The sequence below is a fragment of the Mustela putorius genome, unplaced genomic scaffold (genome assembly GCF_011764305.1).
Source record: "Mustela putorius furo isolate JIRA1106 unplaced genomic scaffold, ASM1176430v1.1 tig00003834_pilon_pilon_pilon, whole genome shotgun sequence".
NCBI lineage: Eukaryota > Metazoa > Chordata > Mammalia > Carnivora > Mustelidae > Mustela > Mustela putorius.
Window position 1 is genome coordinate 73,301,682 of NW_025421987.1, and position 27,122 is coordinate 73,328,803.

General features: G+C 35.7%; 1 long non-coding RNA gene across 2 annotated transcripts in view; it reads left to right on the top strand.

Annotated features, from left to right (window-relative positions):
• Window positions 1-27,122, top strand: part of LOC106006187 — a 101,573-nt gene that overhangs the window by 7,419 nt on the left and 67,032 nt on the right. The window lies entirely within an intron of this gene.

Sequence of the window (27,122 nt, forward strand, 5' to 3'; positions counted from 1 at the left end):
TCTGTCCATTTCTTGAATGGATTATTTGTTCTTTGGGTGTTGAATTTGAGAAGTTCTTTATAGATTTTGGATCCTAGTGCTTTATTTGACATGTCATTTGCAAATATCTTCTCTCATTCTGTCAGCTGTTTTTTGGTTTTTGTTAACTGTTTCATTTGCTGTGCAAAAGCTTTTGATCTTGATGAAGTTCCAGTAGTTCATTTTTGCCTTTCCTTGCCTTTGGTGATGTTTATAGGAAGAAGTTGCTGCAGCCAAGGTCAAAGAGGTTGCTGCCTGTGTTCTCCTCAAGGATTTTGATGGATTCCTGTCTCACATTGAAGTCTTTCATCCATTTTGAGTCTATTTTGTGTGTGGTATAAGAATATGGTCCAGTTTCATTCTTCAGCATGTGGCTGTCCAATTTTCCCAACACCATTTTTTGAAGAGACTGTCTTTTTTTTCCATTAGACATTCTTTCCTGCTTTGTCAAAGATTAGTTGACCATAGAGTTGGGGGTCCATTTCTGGGCTCTCCTGTTTCGTTGATCTATATGTCTGTTTTTGTGCCAGTACCATACTGTCTTGATGATTACAGCTTTGTACTAGAGCTTAGAATCTGGAATTGTGATGCCACCAACTTTGGTTTTCTTTTTCAACATTTCTCTGGCTATTTGGGGTCTTTCTTGATTCCATATAAATTTTAGGATTATTTAATGTTCCATTTCTTTGAAAAATATTGATGGTATTTTGATAGGGATTGAGTTAAATGTGTAGATTGCTTTAAGTAGCTTAGATATTTTTACAATATTTGTTCTTCCAATCCATGAGCATGGAATGTCTTCCTCAATTTCTTTCATGAGTACTTTATAGTTTTCTGAGTACAGATTCTTTGCCTCTTTGGTTAGGTTTATTCCTAGGTATCTTATGGTTTTGGGTGCAATTGTAAATGGGATTCACTCCTTAATTTCTCTTTCTTCTGTCTTGTTGTTGGTGTATAGAAGTGCAACTGATTTTTGTGCATTGATTTTATATCCTGACACTTTACTGAATTCCTGTACAAGTTCTAGCAGATTTGGAGTGGAGTCTTTTGGGTTTTCCACATAAAGTATCATATCATCTGCAAAGAGTGCGAGTTAGACTACTTCTTTGCCAAATTGCATACCTTTAATTTCTTTTTGTTGTCTGATTGCTGAGGCTAGTACTTCTAGTACTATGTTGAATAGCAGTGGTGATAGCGAACATCCCTTCCATGTTCCTGACCTTAGCAGAAAAGCTCTCAGCTTTTTCCCATTGAGAATGATATTTGCTGTGGGTTTTTCATAGATGGCTTTGATGATACTGAGGTATGTACCCTCTTTCCTTACACTGTGAAGAGTTTTGATCAAGAAAGGATGCTGTACTTTGTCAAATGCTTTTTCAGCATCTATTTAGAGTATCATATGGTTCTTGTTTTTTCTTTTTTTAAGGTATTGTATCAAATTGATTGATTTGTGGATGTTGAACCAAGCTTGCAGCCAAGGAATAAATCCCACTTGGTCGTGGTGGATAATCCTTTTAATGTACTGTTGGATCCTATTGACTAGTATTTTGTGAGAATTTCTGCATCTCTGTTCATCGAGGATAATGGTCTGTCATCTTCTTTTTTGATGGGGTCTTTGTCTGGTTTTGGGATCAAGGTAATGCTGGCCTCATAAAATGGGTTTGGAAGTTTTCCTTCCATTTCTGTTTTTTGGAACAGTTTCTGGAGAATAGGAATTAGTTCTTCTTTAGATGTTTGGTAAAATTCCCCTGGGAAGCCATCTAGCCCTGGGCTCTTGTTTGTTGGGAGATTTTTGGTGACTGCTTCAGTCTCTTTACTGGTTATGGGTCTGTTCAGGTTTTCTATTTCTTCCTGGTTCAGTTGTGGTAGTTTATGTGTCTCTGGGAATGTATCCATTTCTTCCAGATTGTCAAATTTGCTGGCGTATGGTTGCTCATAGTATGTTCTTATAATTGTTCGTATTTCTTTGGTGTTGGTTGTGATCGCTCTGCTTCCATTCATGATTTTATTTATTTGGGTCCTTTCTCTTTTCTTTCTTTCTTTCTTTCTTTCTTTCATTTTTTAAGATTTTATTTATTTATTTATTTGACAGACAGAGATCACAAGTAGGTAGAGAGGCAGGCAGAGAGGGGAGGAGGAAGCAGGCTCCCTGCTGAGCAGAGAGCCCGATGTGGGGCTCGATCCCAGGACCCTAAGATTATGACCCGAGCCGAAGGCAGAGGCTTTAACCCACTGAGCACTCAGGCGCCCCTCCTTTCTCTTTTCTTTTTGATAAGTCTGACCAGGGGTGTATCAATCTTATTAATTCTTTCAAAAAACCAGCTCCTGGTTTTGTTGATTTGTTCTACCATTCTTTCAGTTTCTATTTCATTGATTTCTGCTCTGATCTTTATTATTTCTCTTCTCCTGCTGGGTTTAGGCTTTCTTTGCTGTTCTTTCTCCAGCACCTTTAGGTGTAGTAGGGTTAGGTTGTGTATTTGAGATCTTCCTTTCTTCTTTCTTGAGAAAGGCTTGTGTTGCTATACACTTTCTTGCTGTGTCCCAAAGATTTGAATCATTATGTTTTCATTTTCATTTGTTTCCATGAATTTTTAAAATTCTTCTTTAGTTTCCTGGTTGACCCATTCATTCTTTAGAAGGATGCTCGTTAGCCTCCATGTATTTGGGTTCTTTCCAACTTTCCTCTTGTGATTGAGTTCTAGCTTCAGAACATTGTGGTCTGAAAATAGGCAGGGAATGATCCCTGTCTTTTGATACTGGTTGAGACCTGATTTGTGACCCAGGATGTGATCTATTCTGAAGAGTGTTCCATGTACACTAGAGAAGAATGTGTATTCTGTTGCTTCGGGATGAAATAATCTGAATATATCTGTGATGTCCATCTGGTCCAGTGTGTCACTTAAGGCCTTTATTTCCTTGTTGATCTTTTGCTTGGATGATCTGTCTATTTCAGTGAGGGGGGTGTTAAAGTCCCCTACTATTATCGTATTATTGTCGATGTGTTTGTTTGATTTTGTTATTAATTGGTTTTATATAGTTAGCTGCTCCCATGTTAGGGGCATAGATATTTAAAATTATTAGATATTTTTGTTGGACAGACCTGTTGTGTATGATATAGTGTCATTCCTCATCTCTTATTATAGTCTTCGGCTTAAACTCTGATATATCTGATATAAGGATTGCCACCCCAGCTTTCTTTTGATGTCCATTAGTATGGTAAATTGTTTTCCACCCCGTCATCTTAAATCTGGAGGTGTCTTTGGGGTCTAAAATGAGTTTCTTTTAGACAGAATATTGATGGATTTTTTTTTTATCCATTCTGATACCATGTGTCTTTTGATTGGGGCTTTTAGCCCATTTACATTCAGGATAACTATTGAGAGATATGAATTTAGTGTCATTGTATTGCTTGTAAGGTGATGTTACTGTATAGTACCTCTGTTCCTTTCTGGTCTACTACTTTTAGCTCTCTCTTTGCTTAGAGGACCCCTTTCAGTATTTCCTGTATACCTCGTTTGGTGTTTACAAATTCTTTTAGTTTTTGTTTGTCCTGGAAGCTTTTTATCCCTCCTTCTATTTTCAGTGGTAGCCTAGCTGGATATAGTATTCTTCGCTGCATGTTTTTCTCATTTAGTGCTCTGAATATATCATGCCAGTTCTTTCTGGCCTGCCAGGTCTCTGTGGTTAGGTCTGTTGCCAGTATAATATTTTTACTGTTGTATGTTACAGACTTCTTGTCCCAGGCTGCTTTCAGGATTTTCTCTTTGTCACTAAGATTTGTAGTTTTACTGTTAGATGACAGGGTATGGACCTATTCTGATTGATTCTGAGGAGGGTTCTCTGCACCTCCTGGAATTTGATGCTTGTTCCCTTTACTGTATTAGGGAAATACTCTACCATAATTTACTCCAATATACCTTTGACCCCTCTCTCTCTTTCTTCTTCTTGTGGAATCCCAGTTATTCTAATGTTGTTTCATCTTATGGTATCACTTATCTCTCGAATTCTCCCCTTCGTGGTCCAGTAGTTGTTTGTCTCTTTTTTGCTCAGCTTCTTTATTCTCTGTCATTTGGTCTTCTATGTCACTAATTCTTTCTTCTGTCTCTTTTATCCTAGCAGTAAGAGCCTCCATTTTTTATTGTACCTCATTAATAGCTTTTTTTATTTCAGCTTGGTTAGATTTTAGTTCTTTTATTTCTCCAGAAAGGCCTTTTATTTATCCAGACAGGGTTTCTCTAATATCTTCCATGTCTTTTTCAAGCCCAGCTAGCATCTTGAGAATTGTCATTCTGAACTCTAGATCTGACATATTATGAATGTCCTTATTGATTAGGTCCCTAGCCATCAGTAGTGTCTCTTGTTCTTTATTTTGTGTGTGTTGAGTTTTTCCACCTTGTCATTATATCCAGATAAGAATATATGAAGGAGAAAATAAAATACTAAAAGGGTGGGAAAGACCCTAGGAAAATGTGATTTAACCAAATCAGAAGAGACCCAAAATCATAGGGGGAAGAAAGGGCATAAAAAAAGTTAAAAAAAATTTTTTTAACGAAAAAGGAAAATATATATATTAGACTGGTGAGTAGAACAGAGCCACCCACTTAATTTTGGGAGTATTTTGGTCTCGTAGAAGAAGCTACCTCCCAAAATTTTAAAGAAAGTAAAATACACACACACACACACACACACACACACACACAAGAGTAAACATGATGTAGGGATGGAATATGAGTATAAAGATGAAAATTTTTAAAAAATTCTATAAAGGAGTTGATAAGATAAGTTGGTTGGGAAAAGAAAGAAAAAGAAAGTGGAGAGAATTTGCCCAGGCTGGAGACTAGAACAAAGCCCTGTGCTAGAATCAGGGTGTATTTTGATCTATTAGAAGAAGTTGTATCCCAAATTTTTTAGAAAAAAACCCCGTGTATACAAAAAATAAAGTTAGATACAATGAAGGATAAAATATGACTATAATAATGAAGGTTCAAAAAGATTTTTTTAATGAAAGGTATTGTTAAGATAAACTAGTTAAAAAACTTTAAAAGAGGAAAGAGTAAAAGGTTAAAAAATTAGAATAAGAAAAAAATAAAATTAAAAACAATAATTAACTTAGCAAGACTAAACAATTGTGGGGAGGAAGCCAGGAATTCTGTGCTTTGCTTTCTCCTCCTCTGGAATTCTGCTGTTCTTCTTGATAAGTGAACTTGGTCTTGGCTGGATTTCTTGCTGATCTTCTAGGGGAGGGGCCTGTTGTCGTGATTCTTAAGTGTCTATTCCCGAGTCGGAATTGTACTGCCCTTTCCAGGGGCTGGCCTAAGTATTTGCTAGGGTGCTCTTGGGAGCTTTTGTTCCCTGAATGCTTTCTGTAGAGCTCTGGAGGACAGGAATGAAAATGTCAGCCTCCCAGTCTCTGGCCGGAGGAGCCGAGAGCTCTCGGCCTTACTCCTCAGTGCACCCTCAGAGAAAAGCTCTCAATCACTCCCGTCTCCCTAGCCTTTGGCTGCACTCTGAGCTCACCCAGCCTGTGACCAAGCATCTCTGTCTCTGGCATACAGCCCCACCTATAGTCTCCAATCCCAACAGATCCCTGCCACTCTTCCAGGGGGGTCTCCCTGGATCTTCCATCTGTGGGGTCCCTGCTTAAAGAGCAGTGGCATGATTGTGCCATGGATCACAGTTTAAGGTAACCCCGAATTGAGAACTCACTCCTCGGCTCCGTCTCTGTAGCCACCTTTCTCACTCTAATACCTGTGAGCTCTCCGACACTCAGACATCCCTGATCCTTTGTGACCCCATGGGACCTAAGATCACGCTGTCCCCATGTGGGCTTCACCCCAGCTTAGCCTCTGGAGCAATGTCCATCAGTGGAGCAGACTTTTAAAAGTTCTGATTTTGTGCCCCATTGCTCCACTGCCTGCTGGGAGGTGGTCCCTCCCCCCGCGGTCTATCTTCCCATTGCTTTGGACTCACTTCTCCACAGGTCTTACCTTTCAGAAAGTGGTCGATTTTCTGTTTCTAGTATCGCTGCTCTTCTTCTCTTTGATCTCCTGTTGGATTTTTAGGTGTTCGGAATGATTTGATAAACTATCTAGCTGATCTCCTGCTACCCGATGTCTTCTCAGCCTGCTACTCCTCCACCATCTTGACTCCTCCCTAAATTTTTTATTTTGAATGAATTTTAAACTTATAGAAGTATTGTTAAGATTGAATAAAGTTTCCATACACCCTTAACTTAGGTTTATATCTTATATAACCATTGTACCTTTATTTAAGAAATTCCTATTAGGATGATATTGTTACTAAGGTAGAAATTTTCTTTGACTTTTCCCACTGCTTCTCTTTTTTGTTCCAAGATCAAATTTTGGACACCATACCATTCTATGTAGCTAGTCTCCTCCAATATGAGACAGTTTCTAGGTGTTTTTCATGACTTAGATAGTTTTGAAGAGTACTGCTCAAGTTATTCTATAGACTATTCCTCAATATGAGTTTATGTAATGTCTTTTGTTCTGTGTTTTCTTAGGTCATGTATTCATTTATTTTGTATCCATAGATGACAGGGCCAGACTAACAGCCGGAGTTCTTTGCATCACCCCTATGACCTAGCATTCACAGCTACATGGAAATCATATTATAAACCCTCCAACCAATTCTGGTCTGTACTCTCAACCACGGTCTTTATCTAACTCTCACATACTAAACCAATATTTCCTCCACTTTAAGTCACCCAGGCCCAGGTACCATACTACTCTGGCTCAGAGTCAGTTGATGTTATTTGAAGTAACCAGTCCTAAGCTGTTTCTCCTCTCCTGTCTTGCCTGTTCCATGGAAAATACAATAGTTTTAGGCCGTGCTCCCCCTCACTCCTACTTCTCCTTCTCCCTCCTGACCAAATTTGGTGCTTCCCTCTGTGGTCCTGCTTGGCATGGCATATCCCTTTCTCTTGGGAATTGTAAGTAATAAATTCTTTCAAGGATATAAAGTCTCTCCATATCATCACTTATTCACCTCCATAAATTAAAATGCCATGGGTACATTTTAATACAATTTTGTCATTATTAGTCAAGTATTATGAGTTAGAGGGAAGAATAATATAGAAGCAAAGTGTTCTTATCATTTTAGGGGCACATGATACCAATATGACTTATTATTGGTTACATTAACCTTGAATATTTGGTTAAGGCAATGCTTGATCAGGTTTCTCTGCCGTAAAGTTAATATTTTTCCCTTTCTGTATTCTATTCAATAGAAATAAGTCACTAGATCTAACATTTGAGAAGTGGAATTAAGTTCCACACCTTGGTAGGAGAAATATCAAAGAATTCTTGGACATATGTTAAAAAGTAGCATAATTCTTAATAAACATTTTGGGGTAGATATTTCAAGGTTATGGACATATTCTGTTTCTCCTTAAAATGTTGCTCTAGAATTATAGCATTAATGTGGATCTTGCCTTCAGCAATTATTATTGGTGAATTGGTGAGTTATTGGTTGACTTTGGAGGCCATGCCAGAAGACAGTGAGATGACATATTCAATGTGATAAACAAACAAAAAATCCAAACAAACAAAAACCCCATCAACCAAGAATTTTTTATCTAGCAAAACTGCCCTTCAAAAGTGAGGGAGAAATTAAAACATTAGCAGATAAACAAAAGCTGAGGGGATTTGTTACCAGTAGGCCTCCCCTGCAATATATGCTAATGGAAATACTGCAAGTTTTAATGAAAGGTTACTAGATAGTAAATTGAAGCCATATGGAGAAATAAAGATCTCAGTAAAGCTAAATACCTGAGAAATTTTTAAAAAACTAGTATATTGTAACAATGGTTTGTAACTCTACTTTTTGTTTTTTTACATGATTGAAGAGACTAATACATTTAAAAAATAGTAGTTTAAAAGCTAGTATTATTACAACTTTGATTTGTAACTCCACATATTTTTCTATATGATTTAAGAAATTAATGCATTTGAAAGATTATTAGATTATACTAGATTATATTAGATAATTATCAAATCAGTGTATAAAGATAACATTTTGTGACATTAACAACTGAAAGATGTGAGGATAAAGTTGTAAAGGAGGAGAGCTTTTGCATGTTATTGAAGTTAAAACTGAAAACTTCCTTTAACATTAGAACAGGGCAAGGATGTTCACTTTAACCACTTCTGTTCAAGTACTAGGAGTTCTAGCCAGAGGAATTAGGCAAGAAAGATAAATAAAAGACATCCATATCAGGCAAAAGAAGAAATAAAATTATTTATGTTTATAGATGAAAGGCTCTTATGTATAGGAAATCCTGAGTGGTCCACAAAAGTATTGTTAGAACTAACAATTAATGCTGGGAAACGGGATATCCACATGCAAAAGAATGAAGTGGACCCTCACCTAACACCATGTACAAAAATTAACTTAAAATGGATCAAGGGCACAAATATAAGAACTAAAACTATAAAACTTTTAGAAGAAAACAGGATAAAATTCCCAACATTAGATTCAGCAATGATTTCTTATATATGACACCAAGAAAAAAATAGGCAGTTTGGACTTTTTGAAAATTAAAAAAATTTTGTTAAAAAAAAAGGCAATCCATAGATTGTATAGTTACCACATTTTATGTGAAGTGGTCAGTGTTGATGTTAAGTAGAGTGAGAAAAGTTAAGAATGTATATTGAAATCTCTGTAGTGACCATTAAAAGTTTCATGGAAAGTGGTATAAGTAAAAGGGAGCAGATAAAATGATTTTCTGTGTTTTTACAGTAGTTCATTCAAAAACAGACAAAAGGAGGATTAGGGGAGCAAAGAACAGGGAACATAGGCAGAAAGCAAAGTAATAAAATGGTAGACTTAAAGCATGTCATTAATCACATCCAGTAATTATAAGAAGACTCCTAGAAACACTCCAACAAATGCAGAGATTTTCAAATTGTATAAAAAAGTTAGACCCAACTATGTGCTATCTTCAAGAGAGGAGGAAAATAAATAAATAAATAAATAAAAACATAAATATAAATATATATATGTATATTTGGCATGCCATATATATTTATAGATGAATATCATACATGCACATATGGCACATACAATGTTTTTGAAAATAAAAATAGAAAAAGATACATGATGCAATAAGTAAACAAAAATCTGGAGTGCTATATTAATATTGGTAAAGTAGACTCAAGGAAAAGTATTACTCGGAGATAGTACTGCAATAAAGAGAGATATGTTATAATCATACAAAAAGTAATTTATCAGAAAGACATAAGAATCACAATTGTATATGTGTGTAACAACAGGACTTCAAACCATGAAATAATTGATGGAATTAATATATAATTATATATATATATATAATTATAATATAGATAGCTCCTCAATAATAGTTGGAGATTTTAATACCTTTTTGTCAATAATTGATAGATTTTTTTAAATCAGGGAAGACATAAAAGATTTGAATAACACCTATTAACCACATTTACCTAACTGATATTAGTGGAACAATTCACTAAACAACTGAAGAACACACAGTCTTTTCACGTGGACATTGCTAAGTTTACCAGACTGCAATGTGTGCTGGGTCATAAAACAAGTCAAAAAATCTCCCAAAGGGCGTCTGGGTGGCTCAGTGGGTTAAGCCTCTGCCTTTGGCTCAGGTCATGATCTCAGGGTCCTGGGATCGAGCCCCACATCGGGCTCTCTGCTCAGCAGAGAGCCTGCTTCCCCACTCTCACTCTGCCTGCCTCTCTGGCTACTTGTGATCTCTCTCCCTGTCAAATAAATAAATAAAATCTTAAAAAAAAAATCTCCCAAGTATTGAAATTTCACAGAAGATATTTTTTGACAAGAAAGCAATTATATTAAAGAACAATATGATATATGGAATAATCCAGTTACTTTGCAATTTAATATATTTTGAAATTGCCTGTGGGTCAAAGGAAAAATTCCAAGGGAAATTAGAAAATATTTAAAAGTAAATGATAATGAAAATGAAATATATAAAAAATTGGGGGATGCAGCTAGAGGATTTACAGCTTTAAAGGTTTATTTTGGAAAAGAAGAAAGGTCTAAACTCGGGAACCTAAGATTTTATCTTAAGAAGCCAGAGAAAGGGGGTGCCTGGGTGGCTCAGTAGGTTAAAGCCTCTGCCTTTGGCTCAGGTCATGATCTCAGGGTCCTGCGATCGAGCCCCACATCGGGCTCTCTGCTCAGCGGGGAGCCTGCTTCCTCCTGCCTCTCTGCCTACTTGTGATCTCTGTCTGTCAAATAAAAAATAAATAAATAAATAAAATCTTTAAGAAGCCAGAGAAAGTAGAGCAAAGTAAACCCAAAATAAGTAGAAAAAAAGAAAAAGAAAGATTGAAGTAGGAATCAATGAAAGGTGAAAACGGAAAAACAATACAGAAATTTCATAAATCCTAAAGTTTATTCTTTGGAAAGATCAGCAAAGCCGATGGGCTCCTATCCAGACTGATTAAGAAAAATAGACCAAAATAACCAGTATTATTAGGAAGTAAAGATGAGTGATCACTGAAACTCTAAAGAAAGTAACAGGATAATAAGAGAATGTTTCGAACAACTTTAAAGCAATGCATTTGACATCTTGGCTAAAATGGACAAAAGAAAACTTAAATTGACACATGATTAAATAATCCTATTTCCATTAAAAAGTGGATTCATTGTTAAAAACCTTCCCATAACAAAAACTCCCAAGTCCAGGTGGTTTTATTGTTTAATTCTATGCAGCATATAAATATAAAGCCGATTCCAACAAACTCCTTCAAAAAATAGAGGAACTACTACTTTCCCATTCATTTTAAGAGGCCAGCACAACCCAATACAACACCTAACAGAGACCTTATAAGAAAAGAAAATTACAGATCAGCATCCCCAATAATCTTAACACAAATATCCATAATCAACTATTAGTGAATCAAATCCAGTGATACATAAAAAGGATAATATTGGGTGACAAGTCAGTTTTATTCCCGGGATTAAAAGGTTGCTTTATATTTGAAAATCAATTAAAGTAAGTCACCATATTAACAGAAAAAGGAAAAAAACCCCTATATTGTCATTTCAATAGATACAGAAAAAGCATTTGATAAACTTTATTCATTTGCTGTTAAAAACTCTCAGAAACTTGAAGAGAACTTCCTCGATCTAATAAGTGGAATATGTGAAAATGGCATATATGAAAAACTACATAATGGTGAAATATTGAATGCTTCCCCAAAGATTAAGAATTAGGCACGAATACCCATTCTCTTTATTTATACTCATTGTCTTTAAGATCTTAGCCCTTTCAATAAGATGAGAAAAAGTAATGAAAGGCATAAAGATTAGAAGAGAAAACCTGTTTTAGTTTTTGCTTTGTTTTTTGTCCTGTTTTTTGGGCAGGTGTTACAGAGAAAATTTTAAGACATCTACAAAATACCTACTAGAAAATTTCAGGATATAAGGTTAATACGCTATTTTCGTATATTATCCTAAACTACTAGAAAATAAAATAAGTAAATTTCACTCACAATAGCATCAAAAAAGTTCAAATACTTAGGAATAAGTTTAATAAAAGAAATGCAAGATATTTTCATTGAAAACTATGAAATCTTGCTGAGAAAAAAGGATTACTTTATAAGGAAATACATACCATGTTCATGGATTTAATATTGAACTGACTCAAATGTTAGTTCTTCTCAAACTAATTGTAGATTCAGCACAATCTAGCCACAGTTCCACCATGCTTTTGATAGAAATTGACAACCTTTTTCTAAAATTTACTTGGAAATGCAAAGGATCTATAATATTTGAAGCATCTTGAAAAAGAGCAAAGTTGAAAGACCTAACTACTTATTTCAAGACTACTATAAAGCTATAGTAATCAAAGCTGTATGGTACTAGCATAAGAATTGACATGTAAGTCAGAGGACAGAAGAGAGAGAATTAGACTCACAATTATACAGGTATTTGATTTTACAAAGATGCCAAAGTCATTTGATAGGTAAAGGGAAATCTTTTTAACAAGTGATTTTGGAATAACTGGATACCCATATAGAAAAATTAACCTTCATGCTTACTTCATATCATAAAAAAATTTTTAGTTAGATCATAGACTAATACATAAAAAGTAAAGCTATAAAGATTTTTTTGAAACTCAAATGACTTAAGTTGAAAAAAATTCTTAAAACTAAAGCTATAAAGATCTGAGAAGAGTATCTGTGATTTGTGAGTAGGCAAAAGTTTTTTGGGCAGAACACAAAAAGGCAATAACCATAAAAGAAAAAAAGGGTAAATTAGACGTCACCATAATTAAAAATTATTCATCAAAAAAACCCACTATTAAGTGGTGCCTGGGTGGCTCAGTTGGTTAAGTGTCCAGCTCTTGATTCTGGCTCAGGTCATGATCTCAGGGTTATGAGTTTTGAGTTCCACATTGGGCTCTGCATTGGGTGTGGAGGCTGCTTGGGATTCTCCCTCTCCTTAACCCTCTGCTCCTCCCTCCATCCCTGTACACACAAGGAAACCCTAAAATAAAACAAAACAAAAAACTGTTAAGAAAAGAAATAATATAGTGAGAGAAAATATTCACAAACATAGATCTGATAATGAACTCTTACCTAGAATACAAAAAGTCCTTCCACTCACTCCATCAATCCAATAAAAATAGGTAGAAGATTTGAGCAGACATTTCACAAAGGAGATACATAAAAATGGCTAGTAAGCATATGAGAAACCAAGATCTGGGAGCTAGCTATGCTGTTGCTACTGCAGTATCTTTGTTTAACTAAGAAATAATTTTTTTTCTTAAATCATGGTTAGTATTGATAATTCTAATTTAAATGTAACATTATAGCATTTTTTCCTCACCTGATTTTTATATATGTATTTTTTTTTGCTTTTACAGTGAAATCCTGGGTCCTAATTTTATGACTATGTCTGCTTATTTATTTTATTCTATAATTAAATGGAAAGTTTCAGAATTATGATACCTATAGGATTATTGATAATGTACCACTAAGTAAAGTTTAAAATTTCATTTTCTGTTCTTTATGTCGTTGAAATATAGCTCACTAAAGATGTACAGAATTCTTGGTCAAAATCTGCTTGAATCATTGTTTTCCCTTTTCTTATCAGTTTGATTTGTAGGTAGGTTAATTTATTTTTGTTTCTCTTTAATAACTAATGTTAAAAGAATGATATAGAAAATCATTATTTTGCAATTTCCAGTGTAATAACTGGCATAGGTAAGGAGTGTCAATGTATGTCAAAACCTTTGTGTAAAGATTTGTTGGGGTGAAGATATTCACATGGTCTCAAAGTAACACTCCACATGACATTAATTATAGGGGGTAAATTTTGCAGTCACGACTTTAACCAAGTGATCAAACTTCATGACACCAGTAGTAGAACAAGCTGACATTAACTTTTCCTGAAGAGGCGCAATTAAACTAGAGTCACCTATGAATTATTCTTGCCAAAATGTTTACTATGAACCTAATCATGGGGATAATAATCAGGCAAATTCAGAATATGGGACATTCTCTAAGTTAACCGGTCTGGATGTTTACAAAGTGGCAATGTCATGAGAAGTGGGGGAAAAAAGGTAGCGAAAATTGTTCTATTGTTCTAGATTAAAAGAGACCTTAGAAACAACAACCAATTGTGAAGTATAAATCTTGATTAGATCTTGGATAAAAAACATACATCTTTATGAAAACTGGGAAAATTTGAACATATATAGCGTTTTATATGATGATGTAAAATTGTTGTTGATTTTTCAGTTCAGGTGACGATGCTGTGTTTATGTAGAGGATATCCTTTTCTTAGGAGATTGATGCAGAAAATTTTGGAGCTTAAGTGTTTTTGTGTCTATAATTTATTTTCAAATGGTTTAGTATATGACCACATATAGAAAAAGATAAAGCCAGTGTAGCAAAACATTAACTTTTGGTAAATATAGGTGATAGTATAAGGGTGTTTACTTTAGTATTCTTTCAACTTTGATGTATGTGTGAAATTTTTTCAAAAAAAAAACAACTGAAAGAAGGAATCAGGACTGTTAGGGAAGAGCAATCTGAAATATTGTCACCAGGTGGTGCTGGTGCTTTTCAAATAAAGCTAAATAAACCGGTGAACAGTCTGTTGACAATTGTATGTTTATTTAGGAAAAAACTTGGGTGCATGTGTAGGGGAACACAGACTACAAATTCAGCTTTTTAATTTTGCCAGTTTTTACTCTTCCTTTTGTTATTATATCCTATGTAACTTAACGAGTTTCAGCTATACATTTTCTTTGACTCACAGTCTGCCTCTTTACCTGCCCCTTTACTTTCCAGGTCCTTATTTACTTCCTCTTTTTTTTTTTTTTTTAATTTAATTTTTAATTTTTTTCAGTGTTCCAAGATTCGTTGTTCATGCACCACACCCAGTGCTCTGTGCAATAAGTGCCTTCCTTAATACCCATCACCAGGCTCACCCAATCCCCTACTTCCCTCCCTGAGACAAACTGTGGGTTTTGGAGGGGATGAGGATCCTTATTTGCTTCTTACGGGACTACTAAGTACTTCCCAATATGAGGTGCCTCTGTGATCCACGTTGCTGACACACTAACCTTTCTACAACATATCTTTCCCCTTCATTAACTCCCTATTTCCCTCCATATAGTTTCTGCTTCTCAGCAATGTATTAAAATTTGATTATCAGTCTGCTTCCCTGGTGTATCTCCCATTATTGCCTTACATTAACAATACTCATGAGACATCTCAATTGCTGCCCCCACTTCCCTTTGTCATGAATGTCACACACCTTCTTGTCCTTGGGCATTTTACTTTGTATGTCTTTGTACCCAAGATGCCTTTCTGCCCACTGCCAGTCAAAGTCTGACCTTATCTTTATCAAAGTCCATATTAAATTCCATTTCCTTTATGTAAACCACCCAAACATTCTATTCAGAAATATTCCTTTTCCCATAGCACTTTGTAATTTTTTTTTATTGAACTTACCACATTTTGTATTATGTAATAATTATATGTGAACACTAAATTATAAACACTTTCAAGGTAGGCAGATTGTAGTCTCCACCTTGTTTTTAGTACTACGTGGTAGTCACTAAAGTTCAGTGGAATTGAATCTCAGGATAACTCAAAGCTAGCTAACAGTAGGGATGATGGTACTGACTAATCACCACCAATTGCTAGCCTTATTTTGACTTTCATTTCACAGATAAGTGATGAGAAGCCACTGTAGTGAGAAACCAACCTGGATGAAGAATATCCCATGGCTTATGAACCCCTACTAACCAAAAAATTCATTAACTTGAAGTAAAATTCCCATTCAGTTTGACACTGTATGTCAAAACTCAAAACTTTCGCATGTCATTTGATTCATGTATCCCAATTTTTGGAAGAATGTAAGAATGCTCAAAGATTTGCTTTAAAAATATTTAGAAGGACATATTTGTAGAAGGTAAAAATTGGAAGCAGCCTAATTACCCAACAATACAGAGTTGGTTAAATAAATTAATATACTTATATACTGGATTACTATGAAGCATTAAAAATGATGCTAGAGAATGGAAAGAGGTTCCCAATGTATTATTAAATGGGAGAAAATTACAGAAGAGTATTAACATCACAACACTTTTTAATGGAAGAAAAAAAAGAACATGCATTGAAAAAAGACAAAATAATGGCAGAGATATTTCTAGGTTTGGAGATTAAATGTTTCAAATATCTTTGTTGCTATCTTTTTAAAAGTTTTAATGATGAGCATGTTAAGAAAACAAAAAGCAAAGTTCATTTTAAAGAATTATTAAAGAATTACATCATGAAATTTATTGTATACATAAAATTCAGTAATGCATGAAAGAATTTCAAGCTCTAACACTATTCCTCGGGCTTCACATAGAGCCAAGGAACAGTGAGTCAAATGATTACACAAGGGAAGACTATATTAACAGACAGAATAGGTAAGGAACCCAGGCAGAAAAAGACGAGGGTCCAGGAGTACAATTATCATGCTCAGGCACAAAGGGAGTCAGGAGTACAAGTAGAACCATAGACATCAAGCAAGTACCAAGATTGTAATATAGCACGATAATAACTAAACTTAGATATCTACATCCACGATTTAGTAATGTTTAGTATTATTGCGTATGAGGTAGGTGGTCTTGAATAAAAAATTTGTATATATATTTAAATATTTTATTTATTTATTTGACAGAGACACAGTGGGAGAGGGAACACAAGTTGGGGGAGTGGGAGAGGAAGAAGCAGGCTTCCCGAGGATCAGGGAGCCCAATGTGGGCCTGGATCCCAGGACCCTAGGATCATGACCTGAGCCGAAGGCAGACACTAAATGACTGAGCCACCCCAGTGCCCCCCAGATTCGTATTTTTACAGATCAGTAAATACTTTGGAGGTATTTTTATTTCCATTTTACAGATGAATAAAATGGCACTCAGAAAATATAATTGAAGTCATATATACATATTAGCTAGGATTTCTCAACATTAACACTCCTGGCATTTTGGACCAGGTATACCTTTGTTGTGGAGAGCTGAACAGGTAAATTAGTATGGGATATGATGATGCCAATTTCAAAAAGGAAAGAGAGACTTACTCAGTGAGAAGGAAAACAGGCAAGAGTGATTTTGTAATTCATCAGGAAACTAGAAATAATATGTCATTTTACATAAAATCTCACTAAATATTTAGTATATATCTCACCAAGGAGTGCTTTCCCCTGGGGGCACTTTGGAGAACTTCAGGAACTGTAGTTGGCAGGCATATGCAAAAATCCATTCAGGTCAAGTCAAGCTGCTAGCACATAGAATATCTCATGTCTGATTTTAAGTCCAGTGTTCATCAGAAAATGGCCTCATATCTTTCCTATCTATGCAGAGGTGGGTCCTTAGGGTAGGTGGACCTGGTTCCCAGGCTTTTTATTTTCTTTTTTTTTTTCCTTAGGATTTTATTTATCTATTTGACTGAGAGAGAGAGAGATCACAAGTGGGCAGAGCAGCAGGCAGAGGGTGTGAGAGGGGGGAAAGCAGGCTCCCCACTCAGCAGAGAACCCAATGTGAGACTTGATCCTAGGACCCTGAGATCATGACCTGAGCCGAAGGCAGAGGTTTAATCTGTTGAGCCACCCAGTTGCCCCCCGCCCAGGTTATTGCTTATATGACTCCAAGGTATGGAGATATGGAGCTGTTTATCTTCTGGTTACCTCATGCTGTCATTTGGAGTGTTACCTCCACACTTTCTATTCCTACTCCTGATTTTGGTCATCAAACTTCAATCCTTTCCCAAATGGATGGAAAGAAAGCCAGTTTTCAATGACTTGCAGGCACACCCTCCTTCACATATGCACCTCTTCCTCCTTTTTAAAAAAAAAAAAATTCCTAACCATTATTTATATCAGTTGACAATTGGATTCTATTACAAGGACCAACAGCCAGCATTGCTCACTCCCTTCTGTCTTCTTTCTTATCCTCCTCCCTTGTCTCTTTACACCCTTTCTTTCCTGTTGTTATGGCGAAGGAATAAGAAGATAGAATATTGGCATAACATTTTTCAGGAGTTGCCAAATCTGGGATTCCAGATTTGGAGGGAAAAAATAAGAACTAAAGAAAACATCTAGAATTTTTTTTTTTTTTTTGGCTTGGAATTTTTGTATATGATTCCCCCATAAAATACATAGTTCTAGGCCAGGAACTATCACTTCCTTAAACTTGTTTATTTTTTTCCATTTCTGCACCTAGCTCTCATTTTTCTTTTTAGCGGTACGCTGTTATACAGGATTTGTTATTGCTTTCTTGTTTGTTTAAATCACTTCATTGGGGAGTTAGTATCATTACAATGCACAGAGAAAGGCAAAACCATGAAGAAATTCATGCCAGCAGTTAGCCTCTGAATATGTTAGTCAAGTTTGGGTAAGGATGGTCTTCTGTTTGTTTCCACTTTGAAAAAATATTTCCCAAAAGCCACCCCTTCCCCTTACACAAAGTCACATATGGCATTTCATTTAAAGTATTGGGAAAAAGGGGGCGCCTGGGTGGCTCAGTGGGGAAAGCCTCTGCCTTCTCAGGGATCGAGCCCCTCCTGCATTGGGCTCTCTGCTCCACAGGGAGCCTACTTCCTCCTCACTCTCTCTCTGCCTGCCTCTGCCTACTTGTGATCTCTGTCTGTCCAATAAAAATAAATGAAATTTTAAAAAAAGTATTGGAAAAAAAGAGAAAATTGAGTACAGGATAGAAGTTGAACCCATTCCTTTCTAATTATTTTATGTAAGTAATTCATTTGTATTTAGCAAAAATGAAACAAAACCCACAACCCTTTATTTTTCCTCTTTACATGTTCATTGTGGAAAATTTAGAACATAAAGAAAAATGAAATAGAAAAAAACTTCACCTGTCAAAAGAAAAATTCATCTCCAATTCTGTAACAGACAGAAACATTATTGCTACTTAGAGTTATAACACATCCTTGCAGTAATGTTTATGTATAAATACCATTTAATTTTTTTTCTTTTCGCTTTTCTCAAATGAACAAAAAGTGGGTTTATTGGTTAATTAAAAGAAAAATTAGTGCCTTGAAAATGTGTTTCTATGTGATTAACTTATTTTTCCAACATCATTTTTAATAGAAGTCCAATACTCTACTGTGTGAAAAGATAGTAATTTATTTAACTAATCTCTTGTTAAATATATACATACATATTTCAGTAAGCAACATACAGTAAGGAGAAAGGGATATGGAATATGCTTTTTAAAGACAGTTAATTTCTATTATGTATCTGTTTTCCTCTAGTCTTCATTTTAGAGTCTAGTTCTGCAGTAAGACTAAATTGTAGAAAAATGGGATGTTAATGATGTTAATGATTTGTTATATCTTTTATTAACTTGCTCAACAAATTCACTGCCAACTTTGTGCCAGGCACTGTGTTAGATATTCAAGATATAATGATTAAGAAGGCAGAAATAGGGGCGCCTGGGTGAACTCAGTTGGTTAAAGCCTCTGCTTTCAGCTCAGGTCATGATCTCAGGGTCCTGGGATCGAGCCCCCCTGCATTGGACTCTCTGCTCAGCAGGGAGCCTGCTTCATCCTCTCTCTCTGCCTGCCTCTCTGCCTACTTGTAATCTCTGTCTGTCCAATAAATAAATAAAATCTTTTTAAAAAAAGAGAGAGAAGGCAGAAATAGTCCTTATTCTGAGGAAGTTTAGTTTTGTAAAGCAATTGGGAAGGTGTCATTATAGAGGAAGTACAAGCATCCAAGGGAGCACATTAGAGAGGTAACTATTTTAGACTCTAGGGAAGGAGTGGTTAAGTGAAAATGTTCACATTGCATGAAAATTCTGTGTGATATATTTTCATGATTGGAAAAGACTTCAAATGTCATTTAGTTCAAACATCCTCTGCTGCTGGAATTATCTGTGTCCAGTGCTGATCTCATGTCACAGGGCTTTGCAATATGGTCAGTGGATTTAAATTGCCTGGATTTGAGTCTGACTCTGTTTATTTACTATCTGCGTGTCTGATTTGGCTCACATTGTTTCAAATCCATGTGCCTGTTTCATCTGTAAAATGGAATAAATAATAGCACTGACTTAAAGGTGTTGTCGCGATAGAAGATTGAAGATAGGCAAAGCACTTAAAAGAGTGTCTAGCACATAGTGTATGTGTAATTCATGTGTACTCAATTGATGTAGTCGTCATGTTGATAGGGAACTCACTGTCCACTGAAGCCCTTGAATTGTTAGAAAGTCATTCTTAGGGCGTCTGGGTGGCTCATTTGGTTAAGTATCTGACTCTTGATTTGGCTCAGGTCATGATCTCAGATTGTGTCTTAGGACTCTCTCTCTCCTTCTTCCTCTGGCCCTCTCCACCCACATCCCCACCCAAAATCATTCTTCATAATAGGCTGAAATTAGGCTGTTGAAACTTTTACCTGGAAAGTGTTCTCACCTGAAAAGTAGAAGAAATTTCAGGGAGGCAGATTTTGGTTGAAATTAATGAACTAGTTTTCAACATTTAGGGCTAAAAGAAATGGATTGCTTAAGGAGAGGTGATTAAAATAACCAAACCCCTTTTGGTTGTAGAGCATTTCTTGGATAAAATCCAAAATAGCAGATTTCAGAGCTTATCTGTACAACAAGTGGACTCTGAAATGTGTTTGGAAAGCACGTGAACACAGGCATGTTAAACTTTGAATTTGTACCACAGTAACACTGTTATTGGCAAACTCGACTTGAAATTATAGATTTGCATCAGGACATGACTGTATTGTCTTGTATTCAATTCCACAAATGAGTTTAATATGCCTACCATACTCAGATTAAACTTGGCTCTATAATAGGTAATTGGAGACCACTCTCTTTTGCTATTTTTGAATTAGTATTTGTGGTGAAATTAGATTATGGCATTGGCAATCAAAACCTGCCTTCTACCAGAGACCCTTCAAAATATTTTTCCTGCAATAAAGAGACATTAAAAACAAGACAAAACGAATCATTTTACATTTTGCTAAGCTTGTTTCCAAGGTTTAAGTGAAACAAATATGCTTACTACTTAGAGAAATTCTCACAATGGGTTTCCGAGAGTGAAAGGTTTATGACAGATTTTGGACTAATAGAAACAACTATGTTTTGGAACAGAGTTTAAGTGGGATCTGATGAGTGCTTATCAGTTTTGAACTGATTTACAATTCATGCAGCCCTTAGATGGCAGAAAAGAATGACTACTGCATGAGACACCTTGGTGAAGGTCACAGGAAAAATCAGTGTGTTGTTCCATTCTTCCATATGTTGTTTCAAATGTTCCAAGCAGTGCATGCGGGTTGTGAATGGAGCCTAGCAGAAGCCCACTGCTATTGTTGTAGTAGCCATTTGGTAACAGTGGGGGGCTGACTCTGTGGCCTGGTTCTTTTCTCTCCCTATATAGCATTTTCATGTCCTTTAAGATATATCTGTATTATACAACTAAGCAGTTTATTCTTTGAAGATATTATTTACATTGGATTATTTGTTAAAAAAAAAAAACTATGTAGAGATTTAATTAGAAGTGGTGTCATATAGGATAGCATTATAATAATTATGGGGTTTTTTTTTAAGATTTTATTTATTTATTTGAGAGAGAGACAGTGAGAGAGAACATGAGCGAGGAGAAGGTCAGAGGGAGAAGCAGAGTCCCCATGCGATGTGGGACTTGATCCCAGAACTCCAGGATCATGACCTGAGCCGAAGGCAGTCGTCCAACCAACTGAGCCACCCATGCACCCCTGTTTTTTTTCTTTTAAGAAAATGTTTGGCTCTTATACTTTTAGATGAGTTTACCAACTTTGAAGGGGCAATTTTGGGAGGGAGGGCATTTGAATTCAGAACTGACTTCCTTATCTTCCTCTTGAACCCACTTCTCTTTTCTCAGTGAAGATTAACATCATCTACTCAAGCCAGGTAGGCTCAAATCTGAGTCTCATAACTATAGTCTCAGGATTAGAAGGCACCTTGAAGAGTTCTTAGCCCAGTCACTCATTTAATACTTAAAGGTTTTACCATCATCTAAGTTGTGATTCCCCAAGTATTTGAGCATCTACTCAATACCAGTTATAGTATTCATTCTACTGAATAGTAATTGCTACCAGATATTAAGCATCTTTGGAAAGAAAGATTTAGTCATAACAAGATGCAGCCTGCCTTAGAGACAGCTGAGAAATTTTAATACAGCAAGTGCTTTACAGAGGTAATGCAGAGATCTGGGGGAAGAGAGGAAGGATGCCTAGCTTAGAAGCAGCTCCAAGAAGGGGAGTTGGAACCTGGTTTCTAGAATAGGGGGCACTAGAACTAAGTCTTGAGGGATGAATAGTACTGACAATTGTGTGTCAGCACTAATAATAATAGCACTGTCAAGAAAACTATGAGGGCAAAATCCCAAAGGGACCATGTGTATCTTTCTAAATCTTAGTTTATCTGTAATATCTTAGTTTATCTGTAATAGTGTTTAGTTTACAGGATTGTCATGAAGAATAAATGAGGGAATATTTATCTTTATAAAGGACATAATAAGTGCTTACCAAGTTATTATTATAGCATTATCATAACTGCTACAATAGATTAGTGCAGACCAGATGACCCTCTAGGCCCATAATTCTTGCCTGATAAATATACTAACATGACTATAGCAGGAATGTTCCAATCTGAAACAATCTCAGAGCCTAATGCTACAAGATACTTAAATCGTTAACAACTCCCCTCACTTGCTAGCATTCCTTGTTTACTGAGAACCATGTCGTTTTGGCTTCCCTTGGGATCAGGTTAAGTCAACAGGAGTATCCAGGTTGCTTGACAACTGTGTTTCATCATTGAAAAATAATTTATCACTCTGGTATTGTGACTAGTGTCTTATTAGTTTTGCGATAACACTCATAGAGCATTAACTATATACCAGACACTGATCTTAAGACTTAGATCTCATAGCCCTTCCTCAACTTACTGAAGAGAGTGAAGAGAGTGATGGGTCATCTCTTGCTTTGAAGATATCAAATGCACTGGCCTTCACTGAGATTTCAGCTTATTTTTCATTGGATCCAGAGATTGCCCTATTCTGAATCTGTCTGATCTGTCCTAATCTGAGCTGGAAGGACCCTTAGGACTGAAAAAAAAAAAAAATTCTGAGGCATACAGTGGAACATTTCTTTAGCCATATTCTGAGTGAAGATTTACATTTCTTTCATTAGAAATGGTTATTCCATTCCCATGGGCAGTCTTATGGTGTAGGTTTTTCTCTGAAGAAAAAAGAGGTGGCCAACCACTCACCATTACAATCTCCTTAAGAGAGCCATACACAGTGGACATATTCCAGGAGAATATACATTGCTTTTTCCTGTATAACTTTGACCCCAACTCCTGTTGACCCCAAGACATCCTGGCCTTGCTAAACTAGGTGACCTGTGAGTGAAGGAGGAGGACTCCTTTTGCCTTTTTAACCTAAGGCCAAATCTGAATAGGTCTTCATCGCCCCTTTCTCAAAGCCCACATTTCCTACTTGACCTTTAAGGTCTTACCACACTGATGACAAAAAGAAGCAAGGACAGGTGAATTGCTAAACCCCAGAGTAATGTTGGCTTTAACTCCCTACCTCCAGGCCTCTCCAGGGCAGGGGGACTCTCTTAAGGCAGGATTCAGACCTATTCACACAAACATCCTGGAAGGGAATAAAAGCTAAGGTAGCTAAGAACTGAGAGAAGCTGGAAAGAAAGACATATCTCCATATAGCCCTTCATGCCAAAGCAAGGTCTTTTACCTTCTTCGGACCCAGTGAAAGCTGTATTTCCTAACAACACAGCTTTAGAGTGTCCTCTCTAGTGCTCCTTGAAGGGAGGAGAAGATTGTGTTGAGTGGTGGAGATGGGAGAGAGTGGAGGCTGGGATGGCATTTGAGCAATCCCGGAAGTTGGCTTGTACCACAAATACCTTTACAAATACCTTGTAAAGGGCACATAAAGTTATGGTCTCATCTTACCTGCTCTTGAAATTCACAGATGAGACAATTCAGCATATAAGACAGGGTGAAAAGCAAGGACTCTGGAGCAAACTACCCCAATCTGCAATCCAAGTGGCCTTGTACATTTACTTACCCTTCCTTGTGTCTCAGTTTCCTTATTTTTAAAATGGCAGTTATAATAACAGTAGAGTTTAGAATGGTAAAAAATGTTAGGGAGGAGTATCTATGGGGGTGGCATAGGTTTTACAACTAGGCAAATCCATTTACAGTTGGAGATTGCATGGAGATTGCATGAAAATTCTGTGTGACATATTCTCATGATTGGAAAAGACTTCAAATGTCATTTAGTTCAAACATCCTCTGCTGCTGGAATTATCTGTGTCCAGTGCTGATCTCATGTCACAGGGCTTTGCAATATGGTCAGTGGATTTAAATAGCCTGGATTTGAGTCTGACTCTGTTTATTTACTATCTGCGTGTCTGATTTGGCTCACATTGTTTCAAATCCATGTGCCTGTTTCATCTGTAAAATGGAATAAATAATAGCACTGACTAGCACAGTTAGAGTAAGCTAACTGGATTTAAAATAAAAATTAAAAAATTCTTAACAAAGTAGGTATTTCAAACAAGGGGAAAGTATATATAACTTGATAAATGTTTCTGAACATACTTACTAGTTAGAAAATATAAAGTTTGATGCCTACCTCACACTAACAAAAACATTTAGGCAAATGGAGAAGAGTGCTAAATTTAGGAAAGAACCACTAAAAGAGTCAAAAGAAAATGTAGATGAATATTTATTTAACCTTGGGGTGTAAAACATCTTTCTAAATAAAAGCAAAGGGAAAAAAAGAGCTTTTCTACCTAGGAATGAAACACTTGAGTATGTCTTTTACAAATCCATAATAAAGTGGGGGGAAGGGGAGCCTGGGTGGCTCAGTGAGTTGAGCCTCTGCCTTGGCTCAGGTCATGATCTCAGGGCCCTGGGATCAACCCGCACTGAGTCCCACATCAGGCTCTTTGCTTGGCGGGGAGCCTGCTTTCCCCTCTCTCTGCCTGATGCTCTGCCTACTTGTGATCTCTATCTCTCTGTCAAATAAATAAATAAAATCTTTTTTTTTAAAAGTGGGAAAATGGCAAATATTATTGTCTAAAAAATAAGATGCCATTTTTTTTCCTGTCAAATCAGCAAATCTATCAAAAATAGTACCACTGAATACTAGCAAGAGTGCTAAGAAAACAGGGCCCTGATACATTGCTTATGAAAACATAAGTTGGTATATCTAGGCAAAATATCTATCTTTTAGGAATGAAGGGAAAGTAAAAGCATTTTCAGATGAAGAAAATCCAAGAGATTTATGTTGCCATTATACCTACTCTAAAAGAAATGCTGAAGACATTTCCTTAGCATTTCTTTAGGCTGAAGGAAATGATACTAAAGGGAAACTTGGAACTTCAGGAACAAAGGAAAAGTTAAGGAATCGGTAACTATCTGGGTAGATATTTTTTAAAACTATTTTCATCTTAAATTCCTTAAAACATGTACAACTGTTGAAAGCAAAGGATATAACATTGTCTGATAAGATTTTCAATGTATACAGAATAATATACATAGAGGTAATAATTACATTATAACACACAAGCAGGGGAGCAGAATGACTTATATGTTTTTAAGGCTTATACATTTTACTTGAAGGCATAATATATTAATTTTAATTAATCTATAAATTGTTAGGTATGTATATTGTAATACCTACAGCCATCACTAGAAAAATAATATAAGGAAATACAGCCAAAAGCCAATAAATAAAATGGAATATTAAAAATAATTAAGTATATAAAAGAAGGCAGGGAAAAGAAAACAGAAGAAATAAAAGAGATAGGAAAGACAGAAAACAAATAATAAAATAGTAGACTTAAATCCAACTACATTAATAATTGTAATAAATGTAAATGGCCTAAACAACCAATTCAAAGACAGACTGTGAGATTGGACATCATAAAAAATAAGATTTAATTGTGTTCTGTCTACAAATATAAAGACACAGATAGAAGAAAAGTGAAAGAACTGAAAAATTATGCAAACACTAAAAAAAGGCTATAGTGGCTATATTAATATCAGATAGATTTCAGAACAAGAAATACTAAGGGAGATAAAAGAGATATTATATAATAAAAGGGTCAATTAGCCAAGATGATACAACAATCCTAAATACAAGAGTTCAAAATACATGAAGTAATAGAAATGAAAGGGAAAAAACAGCCAAACCACAACTATAGCTGAAGACTGCAATACCCCTTCTTTCAGAAAATGATAGAACTAGTAGACAGAAAAATCAGTAAAAGAACAAAAAAAAATGACATTTTAAAAACACTAATCAACATTTTAAAAACACTCTATGCTACAACAGAACACACATTCTTTTCAAGTGCACATGAAACACTCACCAACATAGACCATATTCTGAGCCAGAGAACATGTCTTAATAAATGGAAAAAAAACCTAAAATCATATAAAGTATGTTCTCTAATCAGAAAAAATTAAGCTGGAAATCAATAACAGAAAACTACCTAATTATACCAACTGCTAGTAGGGATACAAAATAACTGAACCCTTATTCATTCCTGGCAGGAATGCATAATGGTAAAGCCATTTTGGAAAACAGTTTGGTGGTTTCTTGTACCGTTAAATATATACTTAACATAAGACCCAGTAATCTCACACTCAGGCATTTATTTGAGAGAAATAAAAATGTATGTTTCATGAAAAAATGGTACATAAATGTTTATAGTGGTTTTTTTATAGTCTTCAAAAACTTAACACCCACAAGTCATTTATATGATGAATGGTTAGAGAAACTATAGAATACTATTCAGCCATAAAGAAGACTGAATAACTAAAAATGTGTTAAAAGATAACTGACGCTTATTAAAGATAAACTGAGACTTATTATAAATTTTAATAAGTAATTTTATAACTCAATTTAAAATTTAATAATTTTAAAAATGATTTAATAAGTAACAATTAATCATTTTAATAAGTAAAAAATTTACTTGAGCAAAATCAATTAGAATTGGATAGTGCCAAAAAGGTCATGGTTAGGAGTACTCCACCAACAGAAACTAGGAGCAAGACTTCCTAAGAGAAAATGCAGAAACAAACAAAAAATTAATTGATTGGCTATAGGGATGCTTTATTTGGGAAAGCCTAGTTGGCTGGTTGTGATCATCCATCCCAAGATTTAGATTTCTCACCCTCTAGGCATTTACAGACTTAGGTTCTGGTTTGCTCATATAGACTGCCAAGGCCTTAAAGCCACCTCCATCTGATGGCCTCTCTAATTAATTTAATACATGCAACAACATGAATGAATCACAAATATATTAGACTAACTGAACAAAATCAGACTCAAAAGGCTATCTAATCTATGATTCCACTAATATGATATCTGAAAGGATAGGACAGAACAGGACTAGAAATCAGAGTATGGTAGTATTTGCAAAGGATCAGGGTCAATTTGTAAAGGGGCTGCATGAGGGAATTTGGGGGAGTAACGGAACTGTTCTTTATCTTGATTGTAGCAGTGGTTTACTGGACTATGTATTTGTCCAAA